We start from the raw sequence: 9,497 nt of genomic DNA on the forward strand, positions 1-9,497 counted from the left end.
AAAATTTAGATGGAAGGATATCAAAATATTCTCAGTGGTTGTTCCTGAGTGGTGGGATTAGGTGTGATTCAAAAAATATATTTCTCTTTTCCTTTTTCAGATTTGCTGCAATGATGAGATAGTGTTTATATTGTCATTATAATTTAAAAATGACAAATGAGGCACATTTTTATTTCTTCTTTTCATAATAATTCATTGTAATTTCATTTTTATGAAAAATTGTCTTTTTCACCAATGCTTCTGCTATTATGTTTATACGTATTATGTCTATTGTCATTTTCATTTTCAATGAAGATATATATAAATATGTATATACACACACACACATATATCCCTCTGCATTAGTCCATTCTCACATTCCTATAAAGAAATACCTGAGACTGGGTAATTTATAAAGAAAAGATGTTTAATTGGCTCATGGTTCTGCAGGCTGTGCAGGAAGCATGATGCTGGCATCTGCTTAGCTTCTGGGGAGGCCTTAGGAAACTTAACAATCATGGCAGAAGGTGAAGGGTGAGCTGGCAATTCACATGGCTGGAGCAGGAAGAAGGCAGAGATAGGGAAGGTGCCACCCACTTTAAAATAACCAAATTTCAAAAGAGCTCACTATCGTGATAACAGCACCAAGGGAGGATAGTGGTAAACCATGAGAAACCGCCCCCAGGATCCAATGACCTCCCACCAGGCCCCACTTCCAGCATGTGAGATTTGGGTGGGTTTCTTTTGAGAAGCCTATCCCAAGCCAGCAGGATGGGCTGGCTACTGAACATCAAGACTCTATTCAGAGGATTTCCTTGACTACCCAATTAATCTTGAAAAATACTTGTCAGTCATTTCCTTTCATGTTTGCTTTGATTTATAAAGATTACCACTCTTTAAAATCATCTTATCTGCTTATGTTTACTTGATTTGAATTTATCTCCCTCTTAGAATGTCAGTTTCATGAGAGCAGGCTCCCTCTGTCTTGTTCTCCACTGTATTCTTAACACTTAGATCAGTGCCTCGCACATAATAAGTGTTAGTCCAAACTGCACCATTTTGTAAACCACCCACTATTTTGTAGACCTTGGTCAAAGTGAAACATTTATGGGGGTTCTGGCTGTGAGAAACATCCTGCCTAACACCTGAGTACAAGTCAGACAAAGGCCCAAGTAAAGAAACATCCCTATCATATTCTGTTGGGAGAAAGTGCAAAGAAACACCATGTTCCACCGGAAAAAGGGCCAGAACTGCCTCATCATGGGAACATCTTATCAATATCCTGCTGAGCAGCAAGCCATATGGCCCAGACCCCTCCCGCTCAAACCTTTAAGTACCCCAGCCTGTAAGTGGAGGTGGGCTTTGGCATTAAGCTGGTCTCCCACTTCCATAGGTGTCTGCAATATACTTGCGTTGCTGTTTGAGCCGCCCTGTGTGTGTCTTTCTTTAACCTTCACCTTCCCTTTAAAACCTAACATTTTGGTGCCAAAACCAGGGACGGGGATTGGGTTCTAATGCGTAAATCTTCTCTTGCTGCCTGGAAAGCAGCAAGCAGCAAAAACTGGCCCCGGGCCTGCCTCCAGGTCCTGAGGGAACTCCCTGTTCCCAGCCCCATTCCCTTGTTCTCTCTTCTTCTCCGGCCCTGGGCTAACCTCCAGATCCTGATCAAACTCTGCATCTTCTTTTTCCTTCCTTCTGCTTTCTGGGCAGCTCCAACAAGGATCACCCCCATTGCTGGACATCACAACCCAAACTGGTCTCCAATTAGTAGGCGAGTCTTCCTTCTCCTCCTGTCCTGATTACTCATATATTCCTGCCGGTTGACAGAAAATCCCAGCGCTGGGTGAGAGGTCTCTCTGGTCATCAGGTGACCGTGGCCTGCCTTCTCAGGGGACGCCCTCACAATGTTCGCCGCTCCGGCCACTCCAGTATCCAGGGAACCGCGAAGAGCTGCGGGGATGCTCTGGCTCTCCCACTTCTCTTCTAACAGGAGGAATGGGGGTACTCACTCCCCTCCTCTAAGTTTCTTACCCTTCTGGCCACCAGTATGGCGCAAGGCTCTTCAAAACCTCCTCGAGACACCACTCTGGATGTCTCATCTGGAACCTCCAAGCCCAGGACTTGGCGAACTCCATTAAAACCGAATGGCTTATTCACTCCTCTCGTATGTCTCATGCAGGACCTACAAGCCCAGGACTTGGTGGACTCTGTTAAAACTCAGCACCTTACTTGCCTCTGTACCTTCCTCTGTAATGTGGCCTAGCTTCAATATAAACTGGACAATAATAGTCAATGGCCAAACAACAAAATCTTCAATTTCCAAATTCAACATAATGTAAAAAACTTCCTCCTGTGCAATGGTAAATGATCCGAGGTGCTTTGCTTATCTCCGTTTGTGGTTGTCTCTCTGCCAACCCTGTTCACCTTTTCAAATCCTCCTCCTCCACAAATATCCTGCAAAAGTACCTCCTCCTACAGACAAGCCTTCCTTCTCTAATTTCAACCTGGCTAACAAACCCCCTCCCTCTGTACCCCTCCCACCACCATCCCCTCCTTGTCGTTCAGCTGTGGCTCCTCCACTCCCTTATTGTTGCCCTTTGCCCCCTCCATCTCCACTGCATACCAGGTCTCACACTCAACCCCCTTTTGCCAAAAACCAGACACATGCCCAAAGGTCCTCCAAAGTCCTCCCCTTGTGGGAGGTCGTGGGGGCCTAAGGCACAATCCGAGTTCATGTTTCCTTCTCCCTAGCCAGCCTCTCCCAGCTTGAAAAGAAGCTCGGCTTTTTTCCCACAAATTCTACCTCCTGCAAGGAATTTCTAAATATCACTCAATCTTATGACCTTACCTGTCATGACATATGTCATGCTGTCCTCCACCATCACCCCGGAGCACAGGGAATGCATCTGGACAGCTGCCCAGGCCCATGCAAACACCCTCCACCAACAAGATGCTGCCCATAACCCAATAGGGACCCTAGCTGTACCCAGAACTAATTCCAATTGGGATTATCAGGCAACTTCCGCAGACAGACAGAAACAGGGCCATATAATATCATGCCTCCTAGCTGGCATGAACAAAGCTGCCCCTGCTCTTTTCCTCTCCTGCCTTTCAGAGGCCATGACTAAATATACCACGTTAAGCCCTAATACCAGTAAGGGCAGAATCTACCTTCATTTACACTTCATTTCCCAGTCAGCCCCAGAAATAAATAAATAAATAAAACTTTAAAAACTGGAGGATGACCCTCAAATCTCCCAAAGAGACTTAATCAAAGTGGCCTTTAAGGTCTTTAACAATAGAGAGGAAAAACTGAAAACCCAAAAGCTAAAAAGGGACCAGGCTAAACACCAGATGCTGGCAGCTGCCGTTCAACAGGGTTCCCAACGCATACAAAAATCCTCAACCTCACAACAAACTCCACCGGAAGACTGTTTGAAGTGTGGCCAACAGGGTCACTAGGCAAAAGCCTGCCCTAATCCCAGGACACCCTCAAAACCTTGCCCCATCTGTGGTATCAAGGAACACTGGTCATTGGACTGTGCTCAGCGAAACTCTTCATCCCGTTTCACCACCTCTAACTGAAGACTGATGGGGCCTGGAATCCACCACCCCCACTGCCATCACTGCCTTGGAACCCAGGGTAACACTTTCAGTCTCTGGTAAGCTTATGCTTTTCCCTTTAAATATGAGGCTAGTTACTCAGTTTTACCAGAATATTCTGGACCCCTCCTCAGTTCTTCTATCTCTATTTGTGGGAGTCAATGGAACCCCCTCTAGGTACAAACAGACTGGTTCTCTATTATGCAACCTATTCAACACCCCCTTCACCCACTCATTCCTGATTATCCCTCAGTGTCCTACCCCTATCTTGGGGCGGGACATACAAAGCAAATCCCAGGTCTCCATACAATTTGCCTCCTGCAATTTCGTCCCTTTTATTTTACTCTGCCGCCCAGATGCTTCACTCTCCTTCCCCTCATCCTCATTATCCACCCTGTTACCTTTTGTTAATCCTGAAGTTCGAAACGTTTCTAAACCCACAATAGCCACACATCACATCCCCATCATAATAACCCTCCAAAACCCCTCCATTTTCCTTCATCAGTCTCAAAATCCACTTAACCCAGCTGGCCTTAGGGACCTCAAACCTACTATCTGTAAACTTTTATAAGCTCGAATTCTCAACTCTCCCCACAACACCCCTATCCTAGCTGTCAATAAGACAGACGGGTCTTACCTCTTGGTCCAGGATCTCTGAGTTGTTAACTAGGCCTGTCTATCTGGTGGTCCCCAATCATATACTCTACTCTCCCATATTCCCTCATCTGCCACACACTTCTCTGTATTGGATCTAAAGGACGCCTTTTTCACTATTCCCTTAAACTTTGCTTCCCAAAGTCTTTTTGCTTTCACTTGGTCAAATCCCAATACACATCCTCCCAACTAACATGGATCATACTCCCACAGGGGTTCCAGGATAGTCCCCACCTATTCAGACAGGCCCTCACCAAGAATCTAGCTGAACTTCCCCTTATTCCTAGCACCCTCCTCTAATACGTCAATAACCTCCTTCTCTGTAGCCCCTCCCTTAACCTGTCCTTCGAACACACCACTCAGCTTTTAAATTTCCTCCATAGTCAAGGATATCGGGTCTCACCCACAAAGGCTCAGGTAGCCCAAACCCAGGTCACTTACCTTGGGCTTGCTCTATTGCCTAATTCTCAGGCCTTCTCAACCCAATGAAATGAGCTAAACTGGGACATTCCTCTTTCCCACACAAAGGAGGACCTCCTCTCCTTCTTGGGTCTTGTGGGATACTTCCAGCTGTAGATTCCCAAGTTCGGCTTGCTGGCCAAGCCGTTCTACACGGCCTCACATGGACCCATCCTAAAATTCCTGAACCCAGCTTGCCCAATCAACTCCCACTTTAAAAAACTAAAAAAAATGCCTTTTTAATGGCCCCAGCACTGGGACTGCCCAACCCCACCAAGCCCTTTACTCTGTATGTACATTCTGACCAAGGCCTTGCTTATGGACTACCAAACATACAGCAATGCCCCACAAGCCGTTACATACCTCTCAAAACAACCGGACTCTCATTCAAGGCTGGCCACTGTGCCTAAAAATCTTAGGTGTGGCCACATTGCTGGCCTCAGATGCACAGAAACTCACTTTCTAACAACACATTACTATGTGTAATGCATCTTCCCATAACCTATAGAACCTCATAAGCCATCATTCTCTTCTATCCCTCTCACCATCCTGCTTACAGCAGCTACATGCCTTATTCATAGGAAACTCTCTAAATCACTTTCCAGAAATGTAAAGCTCTCAACCTGGCCACCCTTCTCCCTGTAAACACCTCCAACTCTGAGCTCTCTCTCACTCCTGCCTGGACCTCTTAGACTCCCTCTCTTCCCACTTCCAACACATTTTGGAAGCCCCTTTGCAGGGAACCCCTACATGGTTCATTAACAGAAGCTCTTTTAGGGAGCCATGTCCAGCAGCTGGCTACACCATCATTGCCAGAAACAAACTCCTAAAATCCAGTGCTCTCCCGCCTCATCCTACCCCTCAACAGGTGAAGCTAGTTTTTCTAACCAGTGCCCTCACCCTAGCAAAGGGAAAGAGAATTAACATTTACATGAATTCCAAATATACATACCACATCCTACACTCTCATGCCTTAAGCTAGCCGGAAAGGGTTTTTCTAGCTGCAAAAAGAACCCCCATAGGAAATGGCAAACTCATATATAAGCTGCTGGAAGCAGCTAAATTACCACCACAGGCTGCCATTATCCATTGTAAAGGACACTAAAAGGCTACAAATGCCATAAACAAGGGAAAGTTTTTAGCAAGTTCGGCAGCCCAGCAGGCAGCCCTTAAAAAATCATTATTGCCCATTTTTCCCAACATACACCCTATATATACCCAAGAGGAACAAATTTCAGTCACCTAGGCTGGCACCATTCAGGAATTAAAATGGTCCTACCTCAATAATAAAATTGTCTTACCCAAGTCACAAAAAACTTCTGTACTTTTATAAGTGCACAACAATTTTTATGCTGGTTACTGCCCACTACTCCATCTCTTAAAAGCTTATATACATTCTCCCACCATGGCTGCTAATCTCAAAAATATTTCTAAGGCATGTTCCCTTTGCACTCAAACTTCCCCTCAGGAAGCTATCAAATCACCTCCTTTCCTGCACACCAGGCCTGAGGACACCTGCCAGGGCAGGACTGGCAAATCGACTTCACCCACATGCCCCCCCATAAAAAGAGTCCAATACCTTCTGACAGTAGTAAATACATTCTCTGGATAAAAGCTTTTCCTGCCACCACCAAAAAGGCACACACTGTCACTTCTATTCTCCTCACTCATACTATCCCCCAGTTTGAACTCCCCTCTACCATCCAGTCAGACAATGGGCCAACGTTTATTTCACAGGTTAACCAACAGCTAGCAAAGGCTCTAAACATTAAATGGGCTTTCCATATTCCCTATAACCCCCAATCTTCCAGTAAGATTGAACAGACCAATGCCCTTCTAAAACAACAACTAACCAAACTCTCCCTAGAGGTTAAGATGACCTGGACTTCACTTCTCCCATTGGCCCTCATGCATTTGTGAGCCATTCCCCACAAGCCCCTCAGCCTAAGCCCATTTGAACTCATGTACAGATGCCCCTTTATCCTCCAGGATCTTCCTTCATCTCCTCCCCCTTCTATATGGGATACTTGGCCGGCATTACACCTCACTCAACATCTAATAAGACAGTGTGCAAATGCTTACTTGCCCCAGCCTGAAAGCCCATCCTCCAGACACTCCTCCCTGTCCCTACAACCAGGGGACAGGGTCTGAATCACAGACTCCTCCTCCTCCTCTCTCCAACCAAAGTGGATGGGTCCTCACCAGGTAATCCTAACTACTCTCATGGCGGCAAAGCTAACATCCTATCCATACTGGATACACCATTCCAAACTAAAAAGACCACCAGTTCCACTTCCAGAAATTTCCTCATCCCCAAATTATTCTTCCTCCCTCACAGGACTGATTTGCTGCGCTTACAAAAATTCCAGAAGTTGCCGATCCAGAAGGCCCTGGTCCGTGACATTCTCTGCCTCCAATTTCAAATCTTTTATCTCATACTTTGTTTCAAATCTTTCCCAGTATTCCCTCCCGTGTCCCTGGATAGACCATTCCAGTTCCTCACATTAATCCAGGAGCTATGGCTGCAGGACACCTTCCAAGATATCACTCCTACTCAAATCTCCGTTTTTGTTTTTTCTTTTTGTCTTCTTTGTCTGTTGGATACTCTAAGTCCCCGCCCCCAACCTTTGGCAGTTGGGGCCCCTTTGTCAACCTCACACATTATCTTTTAATCAGTTACACTTCCCTCTTTCTTCCAACTGTTAAATTTATTTGTCCACATAAATCCAGCAGATCACAGCCCTTCCTGTTAACCTAACCACATAAACCTCGTCCAAAATAAGCCTGCATCTCACCTACTCAGCCAATCCATTCCCAAAACCTGTTTATAATCTTGCTCAGCTAAACACCTTTCCCCCAATCCATCAAATAAACCCACACTGTCACACACTGGGATGTCACCCTCCTTTACTTCATGGCCTCTAAACGAAACATGTTACAAGCTGGATTTCATAAAACACCTCCTACCAACCCTGGCCTCTCTGCCGGTGCAGCTCTCCATGTATCAAACTCAAGGGTGCTTCCTGGAAAAAAAAAAGCACATGATTCCCTCAACTGCAACCTTTATACTTCTGCCCTGTCAGAACCGCAATGGCTATTAGTTACCAAAGCCCATCTCTTTCTCTCTCTCCAAAACCAAAAAGCCTTCACCTCCTCCCCACCAATATTCCCTATCAGGCCCTCACAGGGACTACCCTTGCTACCAACTATTCAACTTGGAAAAACAAAAAGTTGGAACAAAAAGTTTATTCAGGATTCAACCCCTCCTTCTCATGGCTTACTACCTTCACTTACAACGTTTGCCTGCCAACCCCAAGTCTTTTCTGTGTGAAACAAACTCTTATCTCTGCCTACTGACCAATTGGTCAGGAACAGGCACCCTAGTATTTCAGTCCCCAAACATTAACATCCTACCAAACAACCAGACCATCCAGGTTCCTTTAGCAGCTTCTGTCTCATCTTCCTCTCAATGCACTAAGCGGGCTCTACATCTCATTCTTCTGGTAACAGGATTAAGCATCTCTGCTGCACTTGGCACTGGAATAGCAGGGATATCACCCTCAACTGCCCTATATAACAAAATCTCCACAGTTCTCTGTAATACCCTAGAGGACATGCATACTTCCATTACAAGCCTCCAAAGGCAGATAGACTCCTTTGTGGGAGTCGTCCTTCAAAACCAAAGGGCTCTAGACCTGTTAATCGCTGAGAAGGGGGACATATGTGTATACTTCCAAAACCAATGCTGTTTTTATGTTAATGAATCCAGCATTATTCATGACGCGGCCCTAAGGCTCCACGACTGAGCTGCAGAAATCCATCAAGTTACTAACTCTTGGTGGCAGGGGTCATTCTTTCTAAAGTGGATGCCTTGGTAACCCCTTCTTAGAGCCCTTAGTTTTCTTCCCTCATAATACTAAAAATTGCCCTTGTGTACTCACGTTTATATCCTGCTTTATCTCCCAAAGGCTGAACTCTCTTGTCCAGGCAGCCACCTAGAAACACATTAATACCATCCTTCTCCACCAAGTCCAGTATCAGCACCTCCAAGAAAACAACTCTGAAGACGACACACACTGCTTCAAAACCCAAACCCTGACTACAGTGCCCCTATTTAGCAGGAAGCAGCCAGATAATTAACAACTCTCATCTTTCTGTTATAGTGAAGTTGGAGGCAAGAATGTTAGTCCAGACTGTAACATTTTGTGAGCGCCCCCCTCTGCTATTTTGCAGACCTTGGCCAACATGAAACATTTCACCAAGGTTCAGGCCGTGAGAAACATCTTGCCTACCCACCTGATGACAAGGCAGACAAAGGCCCAACTGAAGAAACATTCTTATCATACGCTACTGGGCAAAGGCTCAACTAAAGAAACATCCCTATCATATTCTGTTGGGAGAAAGTGCAAAGAAACACCACGTTCTGGAGGAACAAGGGCCAGAACTGCCTCATCATGGGAACATCTTATCAATATCCTGCGGGGCAGCCAGCCATATGGCCCAGATCTCTCCCGCTCAGAGCCATTAAGTACCCCAGCCTGTAAGGGGCAGTGAGCTCTGTCTGGCCATAAGTTAGTTGGTCCCCAACTTCTGCAGGTGTCTGCAATATACCTGTGTTGCTGTTTGAGCTGCCCCCTCTCTGTGTCTTTCTTTAACCCTCATCTTCCCTTCAAACCCTAACAATAAGCACTCACTTCTTACTTGTTGAATAAATGAATGATAGACAATGGACGATGGTTAATTTTTGTTAAGAAAAATGGAAATTCAGCCGGGCACAGCGGCTCACACCTGTAATCCCAGCA

General features: G+C 45.7%; 1 long non-coding RNA gene across 1 annotated transcript; it reads right to left on the bottom strand.

The window, feature by feature from the left end:
* Window positions 1–385: 385 nt before the first annotated feature.
* Window positions 386–8,859, bottom strand: LOC129007410 (uncharacterized). Its single transcript, XR_008492309.2, has 2 exons — window positions 8,637–8,859; window positions 386–7,718 (listed from the first exon to the last, which is right to left on the bottom strand). It is a non-coding gene; the product is annotated as an uncharacterized LOC129007410 (long non-coding RNA).
* Between the last annotated feature and the right edge of the window lie 638 nt (window positions 8,860–9,497).

The sequence above is a fragment of the Pongo pygmaeus genome, chromosome 9 (genome assembly GCF_028885625.2).
Source record: "Pongo pygmaeus isolate AG05252 chromosome 9, NHGRI_mPonPyg2-v2.0_pri, whole genome shotgun sequence".
In the NCBI taxonomy this organism is placed as follows: Eukaryota; Metazoa; Chordata; class Mammalia; order Primates; family Hominidae; genus Pongo; species Pongo pygmaeus.